This window comes from Equus asinus, chromosome 6 (genome assembly GCF_041296235.1).
Source record: "Equus asinus isolate D_3611 breed Donkey chromosome 6, EquAss-T2T_v2, whole genome shotgun sequence".
NCBI lineage: Eukaryota > Metazoa > Chordata > Mammalia > Perissodactyla > Equidae > Equus > Equus asinus.
The window spans coordinates 99,820,517-99,832,360 of NC_091795.1; positions in this window are offsets into that span (position 1 = coordinate 99,820,517).

Below are 11,844 nucleotides of genomic sequence, written 5' to 3' on the forward strand. Positions count from 1 at the left end.
AAAGTAAAAAACAGCTGCATCTGTATGCTCATCTGGGCAGTCATTCTGAACCCCGTTGAACTGTTTCCATTTTCCTTACTTTTCTTACTTTTGCACCTGGCTTTCTGCCACTCTACCAAAGTAGCACTCTGAAAATGCATTCAGTAGAGTTCTGGTTTCCAGTACTTTGTTGAAAGGGTGGTGAGAGTGGACATCCTTGCCTTGTTCCCCATCTTAGGGGAAAAGCATTCTTCCACCAGGAAGTATGATGTTAGCTCTAGGTTTTTTGTAGATGTTCTTTATCAAGTTGAAGTTCCCCTCCATCCCTGTTTTTCTGAGACTTTTCATCATGAATGGATCATGTTGTGGGGGATCAGAATTGGCCACCCCAAAATGTGCCTCTTTGGCTTGATTATTTTTAAGAACAAAAGACACTGAAAGAAACTTTGACCTCCCCCTCAACAGTCTAAAAGAATTTGAAATAGAAGGGCCTGTTCCAGGAAGGAGCTAATAGCATGAGAAAACTCTAGCATAATCTAAATCATGTCTCTCAGGTCACGTTTTCTGCAGTTGGCCCATTTACATTCCCATCTCCATAGAAATTGCCTTCCACCCCCTTAAAGTCCCAAACCGCCACCCCCAACATCCTCCTTTGTAGCTGAAGATGGTATTTAAGGTGAGAGCCTGTGCCATTTTGGCGAGTTGCTCAGTTTTCCTGGGTTTCTCCCATGTATACATACTATAAAGCTTTGTTTGATTTTTTCCTGTTATTCTGTCTCATGTTTTTTAATTCATAGCCCAGCTAGAAGGACCCAGAGGGTAGAGTATATGTCTTCCTCCCCAACAATGTCAAATGCTTTATACTCATCAATATGATCATGTGAGTTTTTCTTCTTAGCCTGTTCATATGGTGGACTACATTAATTGATTTTCAAATATTGAACCTGCCTTGAATCTCTGGAACCAACCCCACTTGGTCATGGAATATAACTCTTTTTCATGTTGCTGGGTTCCATTTACTAATATTTTGTTGAGGGTTTTCTTGTGTCTGTGTTCATGAGGGACATTGGTCTGTAGTTTTCTTTTTGCACTATTTTTGTCTGTTTTGTTTTTTGTTTTTTTTAAAAAAGATTGGCACCTGAGCTAACATCTGTTGCCAATCTTTTTTTTTTTTTTCTTTTTCTCCCCAAAGCTCCCTGGTAAATAGTTGTAGATTCTAGTTGTGAGTGAGTGCCTCTAGTTGTGCTATGTGGGATGCCACCTCAGCACAGCCTGATGAGTGGTGCCATGTCCTCGCCAACAACCTGAACTGTCAAAACCCTGAGCCACCAAAGTGGAGCACAGGAACTTGACCACTTGGCCATGGGGCCAGCCCCTGTCTGGTTTTTATATCAGGTTGATACCAGCGTCATAAAATTAGTTTGAAAGTGTTCCTTCATCTTTTTTCTGGAAAAGATTGTGTAGGATTGGTGTTAATTCTTCAAGCATTTGATTGAATTCTTCCATGAAATCATCAGGGCTTGGAGAGTTCTTTTTTTCAGGAGTTTTTAATATTACTAATTCAATTTCTTTAATAGTTACAAGGCTATTCAAATTATCCATTTCATATTGGATGACATTTGGTAGTTTGTGCTTTTAGAGACATTGGTCCATTTCATTTAAGTTGTTGAATGGATGTGGCTAAAGTTCTTCCCTTATCCTTTTAATAGTATTCCCTTATTATCCTTTTAATGTTCATAACTTTTTAAAGACATTTTTAAGTAGATTTCACAGGGAAACAGCAAGTCAATACTTTATTTCCAGTTCCTGTTAAAGTGAAAGTATTACCTGGAAACAGAGAATGTATACCCACTATTAGGTTAGCAGAAAGAACAGGGTCCTGATAGTTGAGATACAAGAGAAAATTTTGGCAGTGATGGGAAGAATAGAGTCTTAGGGAGGGCAGCCAAGCATCCTTCTTTAGGAAAATCTGACCTTATAGAGGTCAGAGGAATGTCACTCAGTGTCTAGAGGAGAGAGGTTTTTCAATAGGAGAGAAGAAATATAGTAAAAAGGGAACACTGGAGACACTGGAGTCAAATTTTGCTTAGGACTCTGCCTAACTGAACTACGGTTCAGACTTGTTTATTCAGGAGGGCTGAGTGTTGTCATGATAACCAGAGTCTTTGTGCTGTAGTACAACAGTGCCTTCGTTAGTTAATTTAGCGTTGATCACCTGAATCTACCTTACAGTTGGTTATTTAATCCGCATTACTGTCAATATACCAACTTCTAACACATGCCTCAATCCATTGTCTCGTAAACCCTTTGCAAATGGAAAGAGCCAAAGGGTACCCAAGGGAGATGAGGTGATTCTACTTGCTACATCAATGTTAAATGTGCTTTCAGTACGTTGTTCATCCAGATTTAAAAGGGCTGAGGGTAACTCTGTACCCACTCTTCAGAGGAAAATGTGTCCACAGGCTTAATGACAGCCATTTTTCTGCATGCTCACTGCCCTGTTTGACTTCTGGGATCAGTCATTGAGCAGTGTACTGGTGCCCATCTTCCTACCAGCCTCCGGCAGCATTTGCTGTCCTGCAGGGTAGAACCCCAGCTCAGGGAGGATGCACACACTGCAGCAGCACACGCCTGCTGCCCAGGAAGGCCAGGAAAGCCTTCAACAGTGCAGGTAGTGAGGCACACAATGGCAAATGGCCGTCTTAGGAAATCCGGCTGCAAACCCAAGTGTCACAGATGTAATTACCATCGCTCCCTCTCCCAGGATTGCTGAGTGGGCCATCTGGATGAGGGCAGTGATGGAGGACCGCAGGGCCTCAGGACAGGGACCGGGCAGACCCAGAGGCTGTGAGCAGAGGGCCAGCGGGTCTCAGGGCCTGAGTACGGCTGCTGAGCGACACAGGCTGAGGAATAGAATTGGCACCAGGGTGCAGGTTGTTCCTCCTTTTTGTAAGGGAACGGATTCAGCAGCTGCATCACTTCAAGCATTTTTTTAGTATTTCAAGAAACAATGATTTAACAAGCAAAACTTTCTTGAAAAATAACAACTTCTTATAAATCCAATAAACTAAACTTACATATTCAGGAACAGAAAGCTTTCTTTAGACATTCCAACAATGAAATAACTAGGCTTCACCTAAAAACCATTAGTCTAAATCCATTAGTCAAATATACATTTCAAATAACTGCTACTAACTTGCTACTCTAAATAGGCCAAATTGTCCCTTATATTATGGGTATCTAAAAACCCAAATATGCACTATTTCTCTCTTAACCGAAAAATATTTGTACAAAAGTCTAATTCTCATAAACGTTTCTATCCTTAATTCTACATCTTCCCAGATAGAAAACTGCCTACCAACCTGAAGAAAGCAGTATACCAGTTGATTGATATCATCTGCTAACATTTAGGACAGAGGCTGCCTAGATACTTTTTCATAACCTGATGGAATGTGCTGAATTTTTAAAACTTGAAACCAGATAGAATGTTGCATATGTACATTTAATAGGTGTTTTTCAGCTCACAGTCATAATTTTTGAGTCATTCTGATTTTGTGTTAGGAAATGCCTACTAACTTGTGTTTACGCATTTACTAGTTTCTTTATTCTTTGGCTGTACAATAAATGAATCAATAATACCAACATGATTGAGTAACAAGTCTTAACAGAAGTATAATCTGTCCTATTTGATTACTTTAGAATACCTTGTTAACTTTTTTGTGTGTATCATTACAGATCCATGACTTCTCAGCTTTACTGTATGTCAACCAGCCTCAGCCAGTACTCTCCGTGGGTGTTCAAATTGTCTCAGTTTTGGCCAGAAGGAGCCCCTTTTAGATTAGTTCCCATGTCCCATCAGCTCCATCATTCTTTAAACAACTTTTGCCTTCTAGCACAAAGAAGTGTTCTCGGCTCATCTGGTACTCTTCTGTCCCAGACATAGGATTGGCCTTTTCTCCAAAAAGCCCTGGTTCCTTTTATTGGAAAAATGATATTGGAGACCAGAATCGTGGCACTAGGGTGCATCATGAGGGCCCTCTGTCCATTTCAGTGGACAGATCTAGAAAAGATGCATTTTTAAAACGATTTTTTCATGTAAAGATACAAGTTCATGTTGATATTTCCAGTCCAGTTCTGACAGGACAGCATTCCTTCTGAAATCCTACATTCTGTAATTGTATCTCCTTTTCTCTTATAATAAGCATCTTGATTCCTAGACACATAAATACAATTGCTTACTTGTTTTCTCTGGCAATATGAGAAACAAATTCAAAATAACAATTGAATATTAATATAAACCATACAATTACTTAATCAAATTCAAAATGTTCCTAGCAGGATCTGCAGTCTGCTTTTTCCCACACTTTACTCTTCATGTCTCACTCTGGTGTCCTTTGAAATGTCTCCAATAGACAGTTTGGGTCAACTGTTCAGCTTGCGTTCGCTTTGGGGATTGTTGGCATTCCAAGGGCTGACAGTTCTAAGGTCATAGAATGGGGTGGCTTTCAGCTACCAGAAGACAGAGGGTCTACGCTATGTTGAGATGATGGAAAGAACTTTAGGAACTCAGTCTCCAACATTCTGTAAGTGGACTCATTTAGCTGCCATCCGAGTCATGCATCCGCAGTAACAAAATGGGGAGAGCAGTACAAGATTCACAGAAATACTTGCTAGCTGCATAACTAACTGCCTCCTATTTTTCAATTTCTAGTAATAGCACAATTCAAGTATTTCACATGTTCAGAAAAATTTTAAATATCCTAATTCTTGTTTTGATCATTCAAGGGTTATAATTTTCTTACTCTTTTTTTTAAGCTACCAGTTCTCTTTCATTTTATAGTATACAATATTCCCTACCAATCTAACATATTTGTTATACCAAGTTTGTAATATATAATCCAAATGATTCTCCTAGTGGTATTGTCTAGACCCATGTCAATGCTTACAGCCAGAGACCACCATGAACACACCTGTAATTGAACAAGTTGAACACACACTCTGAGCAGCCACGACGCCTCATAGGAGGTGTTAGGCAAAACCTGTAGGACTTGGGCTGCGTTAGGTGATTTGGAAGAGAGCTTAAGGGGCTTTGCTCTGCATTGGATGCTGTCAGGAAGCAGGGCAATTTAATGAGTCCCATTTATAGTGAGAGCACACTAGATCGAGGCTACAGCTGTAATTGGGAGAAAGGCAGCTGTCACTTCTAAGAGCCCCGAGAGAGGGATGTTTGGTATTTTGTAGCTTGGACGATGTGTGTGCTTTTTCTGCTTTACGATTTTGGAGGGGACTTGTTATCGTCTTCGTCAATCGTAGTCGCAGTGTGGCCTTCTCTATGTTAATGTTCTCTGAAACGGTTTGTGTTCAAGGGGAGAGTGCCGAGACCTTGCTGGGGGTGCCCGCCAGCCCCCGATGTCAGGACTGCTTTTCTTTCTTGCTCTCGACCAGCCAATGGTTCACGTTTCCTGCAGGGGCTCAAAGAGCGACCGAGTACGTTAGGATTTCACATGATTAGCAAAGGACAATATGTGAACACAGATTCTTGAGTTTTGACCAAAAGTCGTCTTCTAACTTACGGGACAAAACTCAGATTTTATCTATATTACCAGTATCCTTATTTTTTTACAGAAGACATAAATATAGAGCTCCAAATTCTCAGAAGACTGGATAAACGTAAGTATTCTTTACCTTGATGCTAATCCAACTCAAACTTCCTAGAGCCCATTGGGAATATCATAAAATATAATCAGAGTATATCAAAATAAATACAGTTAAATTTTTAAAAATAACTGGGAACTATGTCAGATATTATACCTTTAAGCCATAGCCAAAATTTCAAATGCAAATTTTTCCATAGGCTTATATTATTTTCAGATTATTTGAAGCCTGATAGAACCATTTCATAAGGGAACCAATATGTATAATTTTAACACAATGTAATTGCAATACATTGCAATTTAAATCCCATATTTTATATCACAATTACATAAATCTTCAGCTATTTAGTTTTAGAGAAGACATCAAAAGGCTTGCCTGAAATCAATCATGTCATGTCCCAAATTCCCAGCTATGCATTCTTCATTTATCACTGAAACCAAAAATTACAGTCTTTAAAATTATGTGAAAGTGATAAAGTTTCCAATTTCATTATACAATATGGGTTTCTTTACTCTCCTTTTGAAATGTAAATCTCATTAGTTAAAGTATATGGTCTCTAAGTTTAAGAATCAGTGTTTCTACAAACTTGCAACCAGTAGATAAATAAGTTCTGAGGATCTAATGCACAACACAGTGATTGTAATCAACAATATTCTAAACTTCAAAGTTTCTGAGAGACTAGGCCTTAGTCTTAACACAAAAAGAAATGATAATTATGTGACTGTGATGAAGGTGTTAGCTAACGCTACTGTAGTAATCATATTGCAATATGTAAATGTATCAAACTAATGTGTTTTACACCTCAAACTTACATAGTGTCAATTCTATCCCAATTTAAACAATCAGTGTTCCTCCAACTTTAATGTGCGAAGGAATCACCTGGTGCTTATGGTAAAATACAGATTCTGATGTAAAAGTTCTGGGCTGGGGCCCAATATTTCACATTTCTAACCAGCTTCCAGAGCTGCTGCTCAGGCTGGTCCGGGGAGCACCCTCCGATAACAGGAAACCAGATGTGGCGAGCAGTGACAACAGAGGTAGTAGCAGGGAACTCAGATTCCTGTCAGCATGAAGGAAACTAATTACAGTATCTACAGTTTCGTCCTGGAGGGACCAAGAGACCCTGCCTAGGCAGTTGGTCTAGCACAGCATACTGCCGGCACAGGGGGTATGGTTAAACAACCAAGACTTGTTCTCCTTAAAAAAAATTAAATGACTTCTACGTTGTGTAAAAGTCCCCATTAAAAATGATCCTGTGTTGGGAATGTAATCTCAGCATCTGTGTGGCAGAAAGCCTAGAGGGCAGATGGAGGAGAGAGCCCAGACACTAAAGGTATTCTTCTCCCCTCCAAACCCCAGTTCCTGACGTTAATAATAAAGTGACAGAAGGAGAGTTATCGATGAGTCCTTGCGTGTGTTACGAATGAATTTATGGACCTGTCTGATCTAGAATTAATGGATTGCATTTAACAGGTTTTTTCTCTCCCCTCCACTTACAGCTGGCTTTCATTATTATTATCTATTGGCCCGTGTAAGGAGCATGTGAGTGAAATGAATGTGCAAGCCTGTAATGAATGTGAAAATCACATGCATTTAATTGAAGCAAGATCACAGGCTTCTTCCTGAAAGTTTCAAGGTCGCTTTTTCTATTTAACAGACACGATCTTTAGATATCAATGACCTATCAGGTGAACAGAAGGTAGTTGCTCAGATATTAATATTTAAAATATATTGACTTTTATCAAAAACTGATAATTTGCTCATCTTCAATGTATTTCATCAAAAGCAACACAATTCTTCCCATTAATCTTCATGAAACATGCACAGGATGAGAAGAATTAGTGTGACATTGAGAACACACTTGTGTATCAAGCCATGTTAGAGGCATCACACAGTCTTAGTCGATATTCACAACCACCATGCACCGTGTCATTACTCCATTTTTCAAAGGAGAGAACAGAGACTTTAAGCAACTCTCCAAATTGATACAGCTAGTAAGTTGCAGAGCTGGAATGTGAAGTCAATGTCTGTGACCTTCATAGCTCAGGGACAGGAGCAGAGCAGGAGAGGACTGGGGATGAGTCACACACACACCTGTGCATTTCTAGCACTGCGTTCTCCAGCGTGCTGGTATCCAGCGCTGCACAGACCTCCTCAACAATTCTGCAGTCACGTTAGTGCCAGGAATTTACCCCCACTTGCCTACGAGGAGTCTGAGGTCTGGAAAGTACCTGACATAGCCTTTCAGAACTATCCTCAGTATCACACTTTTGCTAGCATTGTTCCTGTTAACAGCTCACCTTTGGGTGGACCTTAGGTGACCACTGTTAGGGTCGTCATTTGAATGGGCTAAATAAGTCACAAAAGTGCATTGTCCCTGGAAGGTTGCACTTAAAATGCCTTTAACTCAGTGATTTATCTATGTTCCTTGGGCTACAAGGGGGCATTTTCTACAGCTATTCAGGCCGAGGGGACAGACTGCTAAGACCTCCCATGGCAGGTAGAAACCTAGGAGTGAGGTGGAGGGAATGAGTGAGAGGAGGAGTGTCCCAAGTGTATTTGATGCCCAGAGTGGACAATTTTGTCAACACCCTTCTCCAGCCAATCCAAGCATTCTAAATATTACATTCGTATTAATATCAATTTATTCCTTTTAAAACCAATAGTTAAAATTTAGAATAATAAATTTCAATTTTAAAGATATTCAAATTCAGTAAAAAATTTAATGTACAATCTAAAATCTGCACTTTAACAAAAGTATTTCACCTAGTATTCTCAGTGCCCTGTTTCACTGTTTTAGATTTTAAACACGCCTGGTCATGTGGAATGGCAGAAGTGAAGTAAGGCCAGTTCGAGCCCCCCTTCTTTGTCTTTACAATCACGGTGCTACCACTGTCTACTTCAAATCTACTGTTCAAATGCAGGAGGACACAGGGCTCCAGGAGCTGGACCCCACTGTACCTGAAGCAAGACCCATGCTTCTGAACCAAAGAAACTTCTTGTAGCTAAGGGCACAGGTTTGGGACCAATTGTATAACTGGGAGATCTTGGGATTAACTTCCATATAAAACATAACGTTTGTTAAAAGATTAGTAATAAAAATGGGACCTCCCCCCCTCCAAACACACACAGTTAAAACTGGGCAGTAACCACAACCAGTTGTTTAGGCTTAGCCTAACAAGAGAGGTTTTTCTGGGAGGAGGATTTGTCACTGACAGTGTTTAGAAACTTTTGGTCAGGTTTCATTATTGTTTTTAGTCCTCTACAGAAAAGCTGCCCCCGTGTTCGCCCCAGGGCGAAGCTCCCACACCCAGCCACTGGTATCACCATGGGAGCAGGGCTGTGGGCTTTGGGATGACGTGGAACGTGAAGGCATTGAATTCAGGAAGTGATGTTTATGGCAGCCACATCTGCACCCAGACTTTGTGTGGGTTTAACTCCTATGGGTGATGATCGTAACTCCAGGATCTCAGGATGTGAGCGGTAAGGTCCTGAATGCATTAAGTGATCCTGGTACACCATGAATGGCTCATAGGAGATACGATGGAGCCTCAGGGGCTGCCATGGGAGTGACTATCCAGCTACGATGGTCCGGACCCCAAGGAGAACCCCTGCTCTGGTGCCCTCCCCTCTTCCTTGACTAAGGGCAGCAGACAAGGTCACTGGCTACTGCTCTGACCTTACTGCCTGAGATCGCTTGTTGGAGCTAGTCAGGCTTCAGATTAAGAGCCAGAAGATTCGGGATCAAGTTCCAGTTCCGAAACTATCTAGATGACTTTGGGCAAGTCATAGGAACTCCTCGAGCCTCAGTTTCTTCATTCATTAAGTAAAAGTAAGATCTGCCGGTTGACCTCCCAGGGCTGAGGTGAGAAGTGAACAGTAACAGAAATAAAGGAACATGGCAGGTGGCAGTGGGCAGAGTCGTTCTGCAGGGTCTCAAAGCTGAGCGCGAGTCAGAATCCCCTGGTGGGCTTGTAAACACAAAGTACTGGGCTTGACCCCTCGAGTTCCGAGTCTGCAGGTGTGGGGAGGGGCCCAGAATTTCCATTCCTAATAAGTCCACAGGTGGTGCTTCTGTGGCTGGTCAAGGACCAACTTTGAGAGCCATGGACTAAGTCCTGGCCATATGTCTTCCTGTCTATATGGCTGTGGGCAAGGTACATAATCACTTGAAATCTCAGCTTTCTTGTCTGTAAACAGGATAATGCTAGTATGCATCATGAGGCTTGGTCATGGCTGCGTGTGTGTAGTACTCAGCACAGTGCCTGGGACAGAGTGCAGACTTCCTGAAGGAGTGCGTAGTTATCAGTGGTGTCTGCACTGCAGCGTGCTAATGAACAAATGTGTTATTTCTGAAGCAGGAGATGGCTTCAGACTTATCTGTCCAAAACTGCACATTTGGGGAAATCCTTACTCGTTTTACAGAAATACGGTATAGAGAGGTAGAAATTTTTATTCAAGGAATACAGTTTGCAGGGGAATGTAAATTGGAGTTTTAAGCACATAGTTTCAACATATTATTTTACATGTGGTCCTATGTTGATCTCTAATTAGATTATAGAAAATTATAATTTTCTAGGTCAGCGGTTCTTAAGATTTGGCCTCAGGACTCTTTACACTGTTAAAAATTATTGAAGACCTCAAAGAATTTTTATTTATGTGGGTTATGTCTATTGCTATTTACCATACAAAAAATAAAATAAGCATTTTAAAAAATTATCTTTTAATTCATTAAAATAATAAACCCATTTCAAGTTAATATAAGTAATATGCTTTACTAAAAATAACTATATTTTCCCCCAAAAAAGTGAGAAGAGGCATGGTTTCACATTTTGCAAATCTCATGAATGGCTTAATGGAAGACCAAGTTTATCCTTCCCTTCTTTTCCCTCATATTTAGTGGTTTCTGCATGTGTATGTAACTCAAGGAATGTATTTTTTTATTTTAGTTGTTCTTAGATTTCTAAGAAGGATGTCGTATTTTCGTTTGGGGACTTGTTTTATTCACTTACTATCACATTGCTCATATTCATCTGTATTGTGCGTCGGTGGAACTCGCTTCGGTCACTTTGCTGCAGAGCCGATGTGGGGTCACTGTGACACCGCTTATTCATTCATCTTCCATTGATGGGCATTTTGAGCAGGCCCACATTTTTGCATGTAAGCACTGGCACTATGAATGTGTTGTGCACTGCGCTCACATGGTGTGCATGTCCAAGGGCTTCTCTTGTGTATATACCTGCAAAGGAAAAACGCCTATTTTCCTGTGTCAACAGAACACTTCTGACTCCAAATGTGTGGGTTGCCACACCAAGCAATTCTGACACTATCTGCTGGGACTTCATGCAGACCCCGCAGGTTAAGGGCTCAGTCCCACAAGACTGCCCTCCACTTCAGATGCCAGTCACAAGTAGTGGGTGCCCAGGTTACACACACTTCCATCTGCGTGGCTACAAAGCAGGGGTTCCCAGGACCCACCTCCTCAGGTTCAATAATTTGCTTTAACAGCTCACAGAACTCAGGGAAACACTTACTTATATTTACCTAATAAGGGATACAATGAACCACCGGATGAAGAGGTACATAGGACGAGATACGGGGAAGGGACAAGGAGCTTCCACGCCCTCTGCAGGCACGTCCACCAGCGTGACAGCTCTCTGAACTCCACAATTCAGGTATTTTTATGGAGGCTTCACCATGTAGGCATGATATTCACTCAATCTCCAGCCCCTCTCCCCTCCCTTTCTGGTGACCAGTGCCCATCCTGAAGCTGTCCAGATGCCCACCAAGAGTTGCCTCGTTAGAACAAAAGATGCTCCTATCACCCAGGAAATTCCAAGGGATTTAGGAGCTCTGTCAGAAACTGGGGGAAGATATCAAATATATGTTTCTTATTATGGCACAACCTGGGAGCAGGATGGCAAGGTGATGACGTATACAAGTGTTTATAACTCTAAGAGGTAATACCAAGGACTTAAAAGGTCAAAAACAAAGCTTTAAAATTCTTAGTCAAAAATCCTGGTGAATACTTTTTTATGGGCAGTGGCTCTCAGTGTGGTCCCTGGACCAGCAGCATCAGCATCGGGTGGTGATCTGTTGAGCAGGCACTTTAGGTGAGGAAAAGCATTGGATGAAATGCCATTGTCACAGGTGATCAAGGAAATGTAAATGAAGACCACAAGGAGACGCCATTGACGCCCATCGTCATAA